Raw genomic sequence first — 15,688 nt, forward strand, 5'->3', positions numbered from 1 at the left:
ATCAACAGAAAAGCAGAAATATAGAATATGTGGATACATATAGCATCTTCTTTCAGTAAGGTATACATGGGAATTCAGTATAACCCATGACATTAGTTCACAAAAGGTAAATGTTTTAATATGGATTTTCTCAAAAACTTTATATTTAGTAAAAATTTTGTAAGTTACTGAAAATATAATGTGTGTGTGTGTGTTTCTGTCATCATTTAAAATATTTCAAAAACATGAAAACAATACTATATATTTGTATGGAGGCATAAATATGTGCTATTTGTAAATTTTGTAAATGCTGTACTCTGCTTTCCATTTAGTGTCTTTGGGAATCTTTGGTGTATAATGGGCACTCAGCAAATATTGTTTACATTAATAAGTTTTGGCATATTAAATAATAACCAATGTAGGATATGGTTAATTCTGGGGAGAAAGGGAGAGAGGTAATAGTATGATGAAGGGTGTCCCACTGGCCTTTTCTTCCTATATTTGTAGGTTTTGTTTCAATTAATACACACACACATATATATGTATATGTATTATATATATAATATTCTGAAATAATAATATAGAGGGCTTGCTGTGTATTATGAATTTTTATATATTTAAATATTTGTTAGGAATTTTTAAAATACATATTTAAAGTAATCCACAATAAAGAAAGTAAAGTTATACAAGCAAACAAATGAATATTTAATGAATAAAAAGAAATGAAAAGGGAAAACAGATTTCACCTTTCTATGAAAAACAAGGACATTTTATAAATTGAAGAGGTCTGGATTAAAATGTAGTGAGTTTTTCATTTTGCTTCTTTTTATCTTTCTATTTTATTTTATTTTATCTTTTTTAACAGAACCTGGATGGACTTTGCCTGGTATACTAAGAAACTTACTTATTGGATGAGCAATAAAGGAATATACATTTACATCCTCTTTTAAGTATGTCCTCTGCTGGTTTGTTTTTCAAACCCAACAAATCCATCTATGTGCCATGCTCCCAGAAGTAATATAGTGAAAATTGATTAGTAGAAACCAGTCCCTTTCCCTAAAAATAGATTGATTTTTCTGTACAGGAAGAGGAATTCCACAATGCAAAATAAAATATTCAAATTAAAAGGTCTTTAACATATGTCAGCAGTGTATATGTATTGCAACCTTTCCTAAAAATAAGAATCCAACCAGTGTACATCTGACTCATCCAACAATTTCTCTTTAGTCCAAAGCAGAACCATAAAAGTATTATCTTAGTAATAAAATATATTCAACTACCTTGAATGTCATTTAAAGATCTTCAATAGCAATAAAAACATTTTAAATCATTTTATAGCATATTCCATTTCATAATAGTAGCAGCCATTTCTCTACTTACAGTGTATTTAATTTTACATATCAATAAATGTCTTCTAAATTTTTAGATATAGTCATATTATGTAGTTTTCCATTCACTTATAATTTAGATTATGAAAATTAAGTGGATTTGTTTGCATCTCAGAACAAATTAGAAGCAAAACAAATTACATGATCTGAGATTTTTTAAAATTTTAATTAATGCCATCGAAGTACTTGATCCTGACATTTAAGTACTTCAGCTCATTGATGATTCATTCAACATATTAACAACAGGATAGTAAGTGCCAAAAGCTGAGAATGCAAGTAGAGATTTATGCTTGTTTGCAGGCAAGCATACATAAAAAGTTAACAATTAAATCAATTGTTAATGCAGAAGTTCATTCAGAATTTAAAAATTTTAAAAAAATGATTTAAAAAATATAAAACTATAAAATAGCACGACTAGAAAATATTTTTAAAATATTTTAAAAGAAAGGGTAGATTGACTACTTTTCTCTAACATTATTTGGATTTTAGATGCTTACATTATTTAACTCTAGTATCTTCAAAATCCTATGAAGGTAACATTTCTCTGTACCATTTCCACTGGGGGGAAATAGTCCTTTAGTTAATCATGGGATGAATTTATAGTTTACATCTGTATACACTGACAGAGCACATGTTAGATGTTAGATCATGTGCCCAGTACTGGAGAGACAATGAAATAAAGCCTACTCATTGGTGTTTGGTGAATTTGACCTTATGCAGAGGATAAGCATTTAAAAAGATTATGTCAATGCAATGTGGTAGAAGCTGTAAGAATTTATACACAGGATGCTACAAAAGTGAAGAGAAAAATTTACTCTACATAGGGAACATTGGCTCCCAATAGAGTAAGTCTTCCTTTTATCAAGAATGTTAACACAACCTTGGGTTGAAAATTGTTGTGTCAATTTATATCAGATTTCCACATAATTCCTATTACCTAATCATCCAAAAACATAGGCAGAATTTTACTTTTTCTGTCAGTATATATAACTTTGCTGCCTATTGGTTTCTTTCCTCTGAAAAGAAAGAGTCTCTCTGTCTCTCTCTCTTTTTTTTTTTTTTTTGAATTTTATTTATTTATTTGTGAGAGATAGAGAGCACGCACAAACAGGAAAAGTGGCAGGCAAGGCGGAGAGAGAAGCAGGTTCCCTGCGGAACAAGGAGCCGGATGTGGGACTCGATCCCAGGACACTGGGATCATAGCATGAGCTAAAGGCAGCAGTTTAACCAACTGAGCCACCCAGGCATCCCAGAAAGTCTCTTTAATTATAAATTTCCCATATTTCATTTGTTGTCCTGACATACTGACCAGCTTGGAGGTTTCTTCTCTTCATAGAGGCCTGTTTACTACACTGAGTCATGAATAAATTATTTCTTTGTCTCCAGATATTTCCATGCCCTTCATTCAAATTATGCACCATTCTCATTAATTCATAATTAATTTCTAATCATTCTGAGCAGGAAATTATTTTTTAACTTATTTCATCATTTTTCCCACTAAGATCTTCTCAGGTACTTCAGAAATTTACATTTTTGAAACAGAAGATTCCATTTCATTGGTGCCTAACACGTTTTTGAATGAACAAAATAACAAAACATCTTTAGGAATAATAGCTTATCCACTCTTTTGTATGGTAATAACTATAGCATCCATTCCCCCCCATGGCTTATGATGTTTTTAATTTTGATTTATGAAAATTTGACATCATCAACATACGTTATCATTGCTACAAAACTGTCAGTTGCTTTTTGTGGAATTTTGAATTAAAAAATTAGGTTGTAATTATATATATAAAACTTTACTTTTTAGAGCAGTTTTAGATTCACAGTAAAATAATTGAAAGGAAGGTACAGAGATTTCCCACATCCCCCTGCCTCCATTCATGCATAGCCCACTCCTCACCAAAGTGATACCTTTATTATATATATATATATATTTTTTTTTTTAAGATTTTATTTATTTGACAGACAGAGATCACAAGTAGGCAGAGAGGCAGACAGAGGGAGGAAACAGGCACCCTGCTGAGCAGAGAGCCTGATGCTGGGCTCAATCCCAGGACCCTGAGATCATGACCTGAGCCCAAGGCAGAGGCTTTAACCCACTGAGCCACCCAGGCCCCCCGTGATCCCTTTCTTATAATTGATAAACTATATTGATACATCGTAATCACCCCAAGTCCATAGTTTGCAAGGTCCCATTGCTCTTTCACCTATGCAATAATATTAATTTATAAGGGCATGCAAAGCAAAACCATGCAGACCTAATGAAACTTACATAGAAATTTGCCTTCATTGCAATTTGCCCTCCAGTTTTCTAAGTCTAAACCCAAATATTCAGTTCCCGAGTCTAAACCCAAATATTCAGAATGTACATGGAATTTAAAAAATAATGCTTATTATTTAGTTTATTTTAAGCACATAAAACAAGCATAAATATTATTGAAAGATTACTGAATCCTTAATTATCGTTTTAAAAGATGTGCCGATAATGAAATTTCCATTATTCAATATTTCATTAAAAGGTCTAATTAAAATGATTTACAATCTCTAATTAAAGTTCTAGGAAGACAAGCATCATACAGTTCCTAACAACAATGAAGTAAAACAGGATGAGTAACAAACATGAACCCGTGATGCAGAAATTATAAAGACCCATTTTAACCAACAGGGAGTGTTATTAGTCTGCTCAGGCTGTGGCTTCAACAACAGAAATTAACTTCCACACGGTTCTGGAGGCTGGAAATCTAAGATCAAGGAAGCAGCAGAGTTGGTGTTCGGTGAGTCCTCTCTTCTTACATTGAAGTTGGTTGCCTTGTTGCTGTGGATATGTGGGATGAGGGAGAGAGATCTATAGTTCCTCTTCCTTTCAGGATACCAGTCCTGTTTGATTAGGTGTCAACTCTTACGATCTCCTCTAATTTTAATTACCTCTTTAAAGGTACTATCTCCAAATATAGTCATCTTGGGTGTAAGGATTCAACATATGAATTTTGGAAGGCTTTGATCTCATGCAGTAGTCAAATATTCAGTTTTAGAAACTTTTGTGTTATAATTTTAAGCATAAACTTTAAATATTTTGCAGAGGGCAGTAGATAAAACCCATGTACATATTAATGTATTATATCTACCTCACTATTTCTCGTGTAATAGTCCAAGAAATAGTCCAAGAAAATAGTGGCAAGAAACCACTACTCTACTATTGTTCTCTAAAGGGTTATAACTATGTCCCATATTTAGAGGAGTCAGAAAAAAGAAATGACAGATTAGAGTGTGCCTCTAGTTGGAATATCACTGGACCTCTTTAAACAATCTATTTTCTTAATATGTCTGCTTTGAGATAATGTTTCAGTATAGTGTACCTTATGAATTACAAAGCTCGTGCTGAAAGTGCGAACAACTATAATGGATAAGTAACTCATTTATCCAGTACTCTTTTTATTCAAGGAGCCATATATTTTCTAGTCAATACAAGTTCTGTTCATTCAGTGGGTCTGAGATAAGCTACTTCTTCTTCCATTCCTTGCATAATATGCAGATAACATGACCCCAAAATGGACTATCCCCCCTTATACTCTTCTTCCCTTATAAGTCCTTTTTTCCTGTATCAGTACTAATAAATTCTGATCCCTTCTTGAGCTTTGAGTCATTATGTCAGCTGGGCTTGCCATGTACCTGTATTAATCTAGCAGATCAGCTGACGACTGTATAATCTTGTATGCCCTCATTAACAGGTCTGCTGGTTGAAAGGCTGTCAGCTGGGGTCACGGGGGCAACTGGGTCACCACATGCCTCTCATCATCCAGCAGGCCGTTTACATGGAAACACAAGGGTTTTAAGAGCAGCAGAAGAAAATCCTGATCAGTTAGCACTTGTTAAGGCTCTCCTTATATCATATCTGTTGTCCATTAGCAAATAAGAGGGTAAACCCTAATCACTACAAGAAGATGTGGACTTAAAAAAAAAAAAAAGGTATGAACAGTATGGGACATTACTGTAATCATATACACAGCAGGGAGGAGTTGGCATCACTGAAGCATTTTGCCCAAGTAGAAGGTACATATCTGGGAAAAGCTTAGAAACCAGATTGGGGTTAGATAGAGAAACCAGATGGTAAAATACCAGATTAAGAAATATACAAATTATTCTGAGTGCTGTGAAGTGTGTAAACCTGGTGATTCACAGACCTGTACCCCTGGGGATAAAAATATATGTTTATAAAAAATAAAAAATTAAAAAAATAAAAAATTAAAAAAATTTAAAAAAAAAGAAATATACAAATTATCAGTGGAGAGCTGAAAAATTAGAGGAAGTCCAAAAAATTGCTCTTACTTCTGACATCAACTACAAGTCATTAGGGGGGTTACTAACACAACCCTAAGTTTCATTAATTTTCTAGAATGACTCATAAACCTTACTAAAAAGTATGATACTCATGGTTATGGTTTATTATAGCCAGAGGATACCTATTTATATCCATCAAAGGAAGAACAAATACAGTCGAGTCTAGGAAAGTGCCAGTTATGGAACTTTCAGTTGTTTTCTCTCTGTGGAACTATGGACAGTGTTATTTTTTCATTAAGGATGCATGATTATATACAGAGTATTGTCAATCATGAAAGCTCACCTAAGCTTTGATGTCCAGATATTTATTGGGGCTCCACCAAATAAGCATAGTTGACTGACCACATGACCAGTCTCAGACTCTTGCCCCTTGGAGGTCAAATAGATACCACACGACCTAAAGTCTCCATGCTCAGTCACATGGTCAGACTAGCAAGACAAGGAAGATAAGACACTCTACCAAACATGACACATGCTTTCCATTCATTCTGTTTATTTGGAAAACAATACAGTAACTATAATAATTTTAAGGGGATCACTCTGGAAATAAATGATGGGAGATTAGTGTGTTTTATGGTAAGCAACATAATGATCCCCCAAAATATCCATGTCCTAATTTTCCAAATCTTTAAATATAGCAAAAGAGACTTTGCAGATATAATACAATTCAGGAACTTTTAGATGGGGGGATTATTCTGGTTTATTTGGGTAAGCCCTATTTAGTCACATTAGATCATATTATTCCTGATCAGAAAGATTTGAAGAGAGGTAGATCTGATCATTACTGCTTTGAAAATGGAGGAAAAGGGCATGAGCCAAGGAATGTGGTGGGCTCTAGAAGTTGGGAACAAGTCTCAGGTTACAATCAGGAAGAAACTGGGACCTCAGTCCTACAACTACAAGGAAATAATTCTGCTAACAGTCCAATTGAGCAGAAAATAGATTCTTCCTTAGAGCCCTCAGAAGGAGCATAGTAGTTCTGCTGACACATTTAGTTTAGCCTATTTAGACACATGTCCTACTTACAACTACAGACACAAAGTTAAATTGAAAAAAAAAAAAAAAAAAAGTGTGTTAAGTTGCTAAGTTTGTGCCAGCCTTCGAAAGCCTAATGAAGGTGTCAGTGTTGGAATGTATACTACCTTCATATTAGAAGCTAATTGCCTAAAATTAAATATTCATATTTTGGTATTATAAATAATGTTAGGTCTTTGTCTCCTGTTCCTGGTACAGAACTCCTAAAACCCTTCAAATTTCCTGAGAGATCAGGAGTGTCTGTTATTCATAAGGAGTCACTTTTGGGTACATCTGAGTTTATGGTAACAAGGTGTCGCAGGGTGGAATCTCTAGGTGGCTTCAGGATGGGGCTGGTGACCAAAAAGACCAAATGATTAGATGGTTAGAACGTTCAGCTCCCCCCTGACTCTGGGAAGAGGAGGAGTTGGGCTACAGATTAAGCTTTATAAAAACTCTGAACAAGGAGACTTGATGCCCTTTTAGACTGATGTGTCCACCTGCTGGGAAGGTGACACCTCAGTTCTGTGGCTTCTGGACCTCATCCTATGTACCTCTTCCTCTGACTATTCTTTATAATACTCTTTACAGAAAGTTGTTAAATGTAAGTAAGTGTTGCTCTTGAGTTTTGTGAGCTGCTCGAACACATTAAGCACACCCAAGGAGGAGGTCATGGGAACCTCCCGTTTATATATAACCAGTTGCTGAGAAGCATATGTGACAATCTGGGTGTGTGATTGGTGCTGAAATGTGGTGGGGGGTGGCAATCTTGTTGGACCATGTCTTCAAATTGTGGGAGCTCATGTCTGTAGGCAGATAGTATCAGAATTGAGTAAGATTATAGGACACCCAGTCAGTGTCTGCTGAGAATTGGAGAATTGCTTAGTGGTGATGAAAAACACAAAACACCTAAGAATTGAAGTCCATAGATGTTTCTAAGTGATACACCTGGAGATCTTTCAAAGCCTTCTAGTTCACATATACCAAATTAGCATATTAGTTTCCACATACCAAACTTAGAAAATATAGTTTGATAGGTATTGAATATAAAATTAGTAGAGAAGAGTAAAGAGAAGTTTCAGTGCAGATGTTGGGCAGTTGTCTAGGTTCTTCCATGGGAAAGACATCACTCTCCCTCCCATACACTCAGAATGCATCTCACTCCAGGTCCTGCTCTAGAGCCATGTGATTATTTCACGGATGGTACTAGCCTAAAATTAATGTAATTTCTCTGTGCATTTCTCCATCAAAAGGGATTGGTCCAACTTAGAACATTCACTTTGTTGTCCAGGATTCGTAGTTGATGTTTGGAGTGAGGTAATTTTTCTTCTGAATGGTTTGCCTTACAAATGTGTGGACTAGAGCAGTGCAAGTTATTTCACTGCCTCAGGAAAAACCACCTGATTCTGAAAGTTTCATATTCAAAAAAAAAAAAAAGAAAAGAAAAGAAAAAGAAAAGGAAAAAAAAAGAAGGCAGTATCAGAAGATAAAGCAAAACAGAGTCAAAGCATAGAGCTAAACAAAGGAATGCAAAAATTAAAAACTCTAAAGTATGTATGATACTCTGAAATTACTTCCCCTTATTATTTAAACTAGCTTCATTGGGTTTTCAGTCAATTCTAGGAGAATTTGGTATTTTTGGATTTGGGACTTTAGGGTCAGTCCTCAATAGCTGGCTTTAAGCATAATAAAATTACAAATGCCATATTTATCATATAATGGTAGCCATAGAAATAATTAAGAAAATGACAAAGGAAGTTACTTCTAGTAACTGAAAGTCTACCCACCTGTATTGTTCTACGCTTGCCCTAAAGCACCATCCCAGCCAGGAAATAAGCCCTGATTCTTTTTTTTTTTTTTTTTTTTTAAGATTTTGTTTATTTATTTGACAGAGAGAGATCACGAGTAGGCAGAGAGAGAGAGAGGAGGAAGCAGGCTCCCCGCTGAGCAGAGACCCCGATGTGGGACTCGATCCCAGGACCCTGAGATCATGACCTGAGCCGAAGGCAGCGGCTTAACCCACTGAGCCACCCAGGTGCCCCATAAGCCCTGATTCTTAAGGGCATGTTGGATCCTCGTCTTGTGTTTCCTTAGTACTCTGCTTGTATTCATATTATATTATATATTTATTACTAGTATTGTATTACATAATTTCACAGAAACTGGAGGTTTCTTTTGGTATAGTTGTCTCTCGCATTTAAATAGACTGAACTAGTTGGGATATAAAGCACCTATTAGTGTCTGACATACAGAAGGTGTTGAACTACCATGAAAAAATGAATATGACCCACTTTCCACTTCCTGCATTAAGCTAATCTTCCCATGTACAGATCTTTTAGAAACAAATCTATAAGGCATTTGCCAGTCTCTGAAGCTTGCCTAGGCACTCTGAGGTAGAGAGACTTTGAGAGATTTGTCTAGGACTCTCAAGGTGGCTGTTTCCACATTGAGCGTTTTACTACTTATTCAAGATACTTTTAATTCAGCCAGATTATTTATAGAGTGTCATCAAAAGCTTCAAAGGCCTCATTGCCTATCATACTTATATACACTTCTCACTTAGGAGAAAACTTCTAAGCTCACTTTCAGTTCTGTTTTGCTTATTCAAAGAGACCTAGAGCTATAGAGGTTTTTACATTAAAAAAGGGAATGATAAGGAATATGTGTGTCAAGTAACCTGAATATAGATGCTGGAGTTTTTTCTTAGTTTCATTGCTTTTGCTCTGTTATTGCTATTATTTCTTTTTTTTTTTTTAAACAAAGAAACTAACTGACAAATGAAAAAATCCAAGTTATTAATGAAAGAAAGATCATTCAAATAGAGAAAGGGAGGACCATGCTTCAGACTTCTTTCAGTGTAAAACATTAGCAATCCCAAGTTTGAGATTCAAATGTGGTGTAATAGTTTTTTACAACAAGACTTTAAGGGTAAATAGCTTGTTAAAAATTATATAATCACATAGGTCTATTCTGAGCTAATAATGAAGATAGAGAAGACATGAATAATACAGAGCTTGAATTTCAGAATCTTAAAATAGGAAAAGGAGACAGTGTGAATCCAGTTTATATTTAATAAAAATCTATAAAATAACTTTATGATTTTTTTCTAAAAGGAACTTTCAGATTATGTGTGTGTATATACATATATATGTGTATACATATTATATATCTATGTATATATATTTCTAGTACTTTTAATTCTTTTTTGTATTTTCCTGTTTAGTTTTTTCTAACTTCATAGAGCTGTTTTGTAATAGGAGAATGAATGATTGTCTCCTATTTTGTTTATACTGGGAAATTTCATTTGCATGGAGTTTATTTACATATTTTATAAAATTCAATAACCCCTTGGTTCATACATTAGTGATTATTTCCATTGATATTTAAAATATTTTTAGTTTTAAAATAAAATTTAAAAGCAAAATAAGATACAGTGAGTTAAATATTTTGAGTTCATGCCTGAGAGAGAAAGAGAAATATCCCCAAATTTGTGTAGCTCCATTTACCTTAGTTATGCTTCTATAACTATTCTATTCACTACTTTCTTAACTAAGTCTCTTCCTGTTTAAATGAAGGCTTATGTTTTCCAAAAGCAGTTTTCTTTCTCCTTTTATCCCTATATTGGCAAAGGGATGATATGCTAACATTTAAAAAGATAAAACATGACAATGATAAACCTAACAATCAGACACAAACATCTGAGATAGAAAGAGGGCAAAATTTTAAGTGGCATGAAGTGAAATTAAATAATCCCAGTGTATCTTTAGCAAGTCTCCACTAAAATCACTATAATAAATGTTAAGCCAGTAATTTTGGAGCAAACATTTAAGAAAAAAATTACTTTCTTTAATTTTCTTTATAAATTTTCTTTAACAAAGCTAGTGTTATTTGCTTATGACCAAATCTATGTTAATTAACTTGTGTTTGCTTTTTAGCAAAATGCATATAAAATTATTTTCTTTTTTTTAACTTTTTATTTATTTTTTTATTTTTTATAAACATATAATATATTTTTATCCCCAGGGGTACAGGTCTGTGAATCGCCCGATTTACACACTTCACAGCACTCACCAAAGCATATCTTGCTTAGCGAAATAAGTCAAGCGGAGAAAGACAACTATCATATGATCTCCCTGATATGAGGAAGTGGTAAAATTATTTTCTAAAAGAAAAGCATTTTCCAAATTATAATCAGTTACACCCATATTTGTGTTAATCAGCTTCTACTGTAAGTTATTTTGATGGTTTATCTCTTGTTATCTGACCTGAGCAATCTGGACAAAATATCTTCTAACTTGGCCAAATTTTAGTCAGTCTTCTTTCTTCCCCACAGGTCTTTGGATCTTGACTTGTCCTTGAACTTAAGAAAGTATTGGAATTAAGAACAACCCCTCTTAGATGGGCACTCCCGAAAACTGACTGCCCTCAGGGAAAAACATTACTAGATCAACTATGAGATCATACCATCTGTTCATCCTTCTTCCCACACATCCCTTTTTAGCCTACTTTACTCCTTACACAAGCACAAGTCTCTTCTGTTTAACCTTTAAGATAAGCATAGAATTTCCCTAGCAAAGTCCTCCCTATTATGAGTCACTTTCCTCATTGTGCAATAATCTATCTGAGTTAAATAACTTCTTATCTACATTCAAATCTGTTTTTTATTTGACAGTCCCCAAGGTATTTGTTAGGCAACTCCATCCCACAGTCCAGAAAATGATACTCTGGTATGTCAGAAAAATACATACTTCAACATTTTTTTCCCCTTTTTTTTCCAAGTTACTGTGTGCCAGGTTCCTAACATAAACCATCTCTAGAGGATTGTCTATAACTTTAAGATGTATATATCTTTATTAGCCTTTTTCTTTTTTAATAGATGAGAACACTGACAGGTTTAGCACCCAGTTAGATGGGTGTACTAACTGTAGCTCAGTCACTACATCACCCTTCCTCCTAACTTCCCCCAGATAATCCCTTCATTGTCTTCCCCCAGTTCTGTTATCAGGAGACATACATTACCACACTTGCGATGGGATTCTTCTAAAATTGTTATAATTTTGGATTTGGAAGGTGTACTTTTAATTCTGTTGCAAAAGTTGTAGCATTTTATTTTTCCTTATATGCTCCATGTAAAACTCAGAAGTAGTATGCAGATTAAGCAAATCTATATGTATATTTATGCAAAATAAAGTACAAACGTGCCTACCTAGTGTTTTCACAAACATCTGGTAGCTTTAAGATAGAAATGATGGTATTAAGAGCCTGCTCATTTGCTGTGGCTTATCCATGGGTACCATGCCAATTGAGAAACATTAAAGTAATAATTCCAAGTTTGGAGTTGTTGTTGCAATTTTTTCTCCTTCTATAAAATTTTCTTAGGTTAAAAAATTCAGAAAAGTAAATAAATAATATAACGACAAAGATACCAAATGATTATATTAGAATTACCAATATAATTTTTTAGTGGTTCAGACCTTTTAAAACAAAGAAATAAAGCATTATAGGTAAAACAGGTTTGTCTGTCATCAGTTCACCTCCCGTCTATCCGGATACATACTGGTTTTCATGGATTTATTCCTTTTTTTGTTTCTTCAAATTTTAAAATGTGGTTATGTTTACATAAGTAATACATGTCACTTCTTTGTATACTTTTAAAAATTGCATTTAAATGCTCCTACTGTAACTGGCTCTTTCCACTTACACTGTATTTTGGTAAATGAGACACATTAAAATGTATAAATTTGAGAATTTTGAATGTTGCATGATAGTATATGGTACATATAAACTTAAAAGTAATCATTGGGGTGCCTGGGTGACTCATACAGTTGAGTGTCTGACTCTTGATCTTGCCTCAAGCCACGTTCTCGGAGTGGTGAGATGGAGCCCTACAGTGGACTCCACGTTCAGTGTAGACAGTGTCCGCTTAAGATTCTTTTCCTCTCCCTCTGCCTCTCCTCACCCTTTCTAATGTGCACGTGTTCTTGCACTCTCTCTCTGTCTCTCTCAAAATAAATAAATAAATAGATTAATTAAAAATTAAAATTAAAAAAATTATCCATGAGCATAACAGACATTTCCCTCAGTAGTTTATCATGAAAACCATAGTAGCAATGTAGCAATGGAAATCATTATGCTTATGTTCTGTTACAATTATCTATTATTTATCTACATCTTATCTATGACTTTGCTTTCCATGCTTTCAGTTGCCTGTGGTCAACCACAGTCCAGAAAGAGATGATCTCCCCTCGGACATACTGTCAGAAGGTCAATTGTAAGTTAATGCCATGTCACTAATGCCTACATCATTCACCTCACTTCATCTCATAAGTAGGCATTTTAATCATTTCACATTCTCACAGGAAGGGTGAGTACATTACACTAAAATATTTAGAGAGAAAGAGAAAGAAAAAGACCATATTCACATAGCTTTTATTATATTGTTATAGTTGTTTTATTGTATCCTTTAGTAACTTTCATCTTACTGCACCTAATTTATAGATTATACTTTATCATAGCTTTGCACATATGGGGAAAAAAAAAAAACCAGCATATATAGGGTTTGGTACTATCAGCAGTTTCAAGTATCCACTGGGGCTCTTGGAATATATCCCCTGTGGATAAAGGGGGAACTACTGCATTCTTAAAAAGGAATCTGTTGGGCCACCTGGGTGGCTCAGTGGGTTAAAGCCTCTGCCTTTGGCTCAGGTCATGATCTCAGGGTCCTGGGATTGAGCCCCGCATCGGGTTCTCTGCTCAGCAGGGAGCCTCCTTCCCTTCCTCTCTCTGCCTGTCTCCCTGCCTCCTTTTAATCTCTGTCTGTCAAATAAATAAATAAAATCTTTAAAAATAAAAAAAAAGGAATCTGTTAATGAATTTGATTATTAATGGTTTAATTGTGTCCCTCTAAAATTTGTATGTTTAATTCCCCACCCCAAGTATCTCAGAATGTGACCTTATTTGGAGATAAGGTCTGTATAGAGAAATCAAATTAAGATGACATCATTAGGGCAGACCCTAATCTGACTGGTGTCTTTATAAAAAGGGGAAATTTGGACACAGAAACATGCACACATGGAAAGAATCATGCAAAGATGAAGGCAGAGATAGCAATGATGCTTCTATAAGCCAAGGAACATCTGAAAATGCCAGTATATCACCTGAAGCTAGAGAAGAGACATGGAATATATTCTCCCTCATGACTCTCCAGAAGAAACAACCTTGACAATATCTTGCTCTTGTTCTAGCCTTCAGACCTGTGAGTCAATAAATTTCTGTTTTTTAAGCCATTCAAAGTACTTGTGCTTTGTTATGGTAGCCCTAGAAAACTAACAGAGTGGGCATTTTTCAACTTTACTAGACACTACCAAATATCCTTTAAATCAATTTTTACTTTTACTAGGGGTGGTCTTTTATTCAACTTAACTCACCAAAGAAATCACTAAACCTAGAGGCTCTCACCTGGTAGGCATTCCTAAATGAAAAGATTGGTAATGAAGGGGCATTTTTTCTGTCTCTCTTGCTCTTTGAGTATTCATATTCCAAAGAATTAGGAGAGTCCTTGTTTTTATCCCTCATCATGGTCACTGTCTTCCTTTCCTCTGAGCCAGGAGTCTAGTGATATCTCCCTTTCTTGTTCAACACTTACAATAATAATCATGTTTTGTACTGTTAGAGTATTAACACTTTTCTAAACACTTTACATTAATTTAATTTCCAAAGATCTCTACAATGTGGCTCCTCTTGCCTCTATTTTGCAGCTGGGAAATTTGAGGCTCAAGATATACTAATACATGACCAAGGTCATAGAGTAAAAGAAGCAGAATACGAGCCCCATTTTTCTGTACTTCAAAACCAATTATCTTGACTGTTACTCCATGAGTCCTTAGTGCCTAAATATGTATAGTAAGACCCCACAAAGATGTCTATGTCCTAATTCCCAGAACATGGGAACGTTAGGTTACATGACACATGGGAAATTAAGGTGTTAAGTTCACTAATCAACTGACCCTAAAATAGAGAGATTATTCTGTATTATTTTGGTGGGTCCACTTTAATCACAAGGACATGCAGTATTGTTGGCTTTTGAAGATGGAGGCCATGAGGTAAGGAGCGAGGATGTTCTGTAGTTAGCTGGAAAAGGAATGGAAACAGATTCTTCCCTAGAGAATCCAGAAAAGAACATAGATAGCCCTGCTATCTATGAGGCAATGCATTTTTGTTGGTTAAGCCATCCAGTTTGTTGTACTCTGTAGCCATAGCAAACTAATGCATTCAATTAGTTACCATCCATATATTTGTGAAAACTTTGAAACTGGGTATTATGGTTCAAACACTGAACCATATGTGAAAAATGAACCATATCCACAATGAACCATATTCACTATCATGAATTATGGTTCACACATAATACTGGGTATTATGATTCAAACCATTTTTTACAAAGTTAGGGAAAATGCCTTAATTGTATAGTAATACCTCTTTCTTCTTGGCCTCCTTCTACCTGTTGAAAATAGATACAGTTAGAACAATAAAATAAAATGATTTAAAAGAACATTGATCAGGTCATTTAGAAGGCTCTGAACCAGCAAAAGTGTCACAAGCAAAACACAGCTACTGTATTGCTTCTCTTCTGATGCCTTAGCAAATCTCCACAAAGTCAGTGGGTTAAGCAACCTCAGTTTAGTATCTCACAGTTCTGTAGTCAGTGGACTTGGCTTGCCTGTCCTGGTCTTACAAAGTCCCTATCTTACAAGGTCTAAATGAAAGTGTAGGCAGGACTTGCCTTCCTTTTTGATGGTTCTGGAGAGTGTTTTTCTGGGGTAATTCATGGAGCTGGCAGATTGAGCTCCGTGTAGTTGTAGGAATTAGGCCCCTGTTTTTTTGTTGGTTATCTGCTGGGATGCTTTCTCAAACTTCCTGGGAGGTCTCTTCCTCCGTGTTCAAAGCCAGTGATCATGGCCCGGTCC

At 34.8% G+C, this 15,688-nt stretch overlaps 1 long non-coding RNA gene across 1 annotated transcript in view; it reads left to right on the forward strand.

The window, feature by feature from the left end:
• Window positions 1-12,917: 12,917 nt before the first annotated feature.
• The window catches only part of LOC131825105 (uncharacterized), a 45,671-nt gene continuing 42,900 nt past the window's right edge, over window positions 12,918-15,688 (forward strand). Inside the window, exon 1 of the long non-coding RNA XR_009351130.1 lies at window positions 12,918-12,993. This is a non-coding gene — a long non-coding RNA (uncharacterized LOC131825105). The remainder of the gene's footprint in view (window positions 12,994-15,688) is intronic.

Source organism: Mustela lutreola, chromosome 1 (assembly GCF_030435805.1).
Source record: "Mustela lutreola isolate mMusLut2 chromosome 1, mMusLut2.pri, whole genome shotgun sequence".
Taxonomy (NCBI): Eukaryota; Metazoa; Chordata; class Mammalia; order Carnivora; family Mustelidae; genus Mustela; species Mustela lutreola.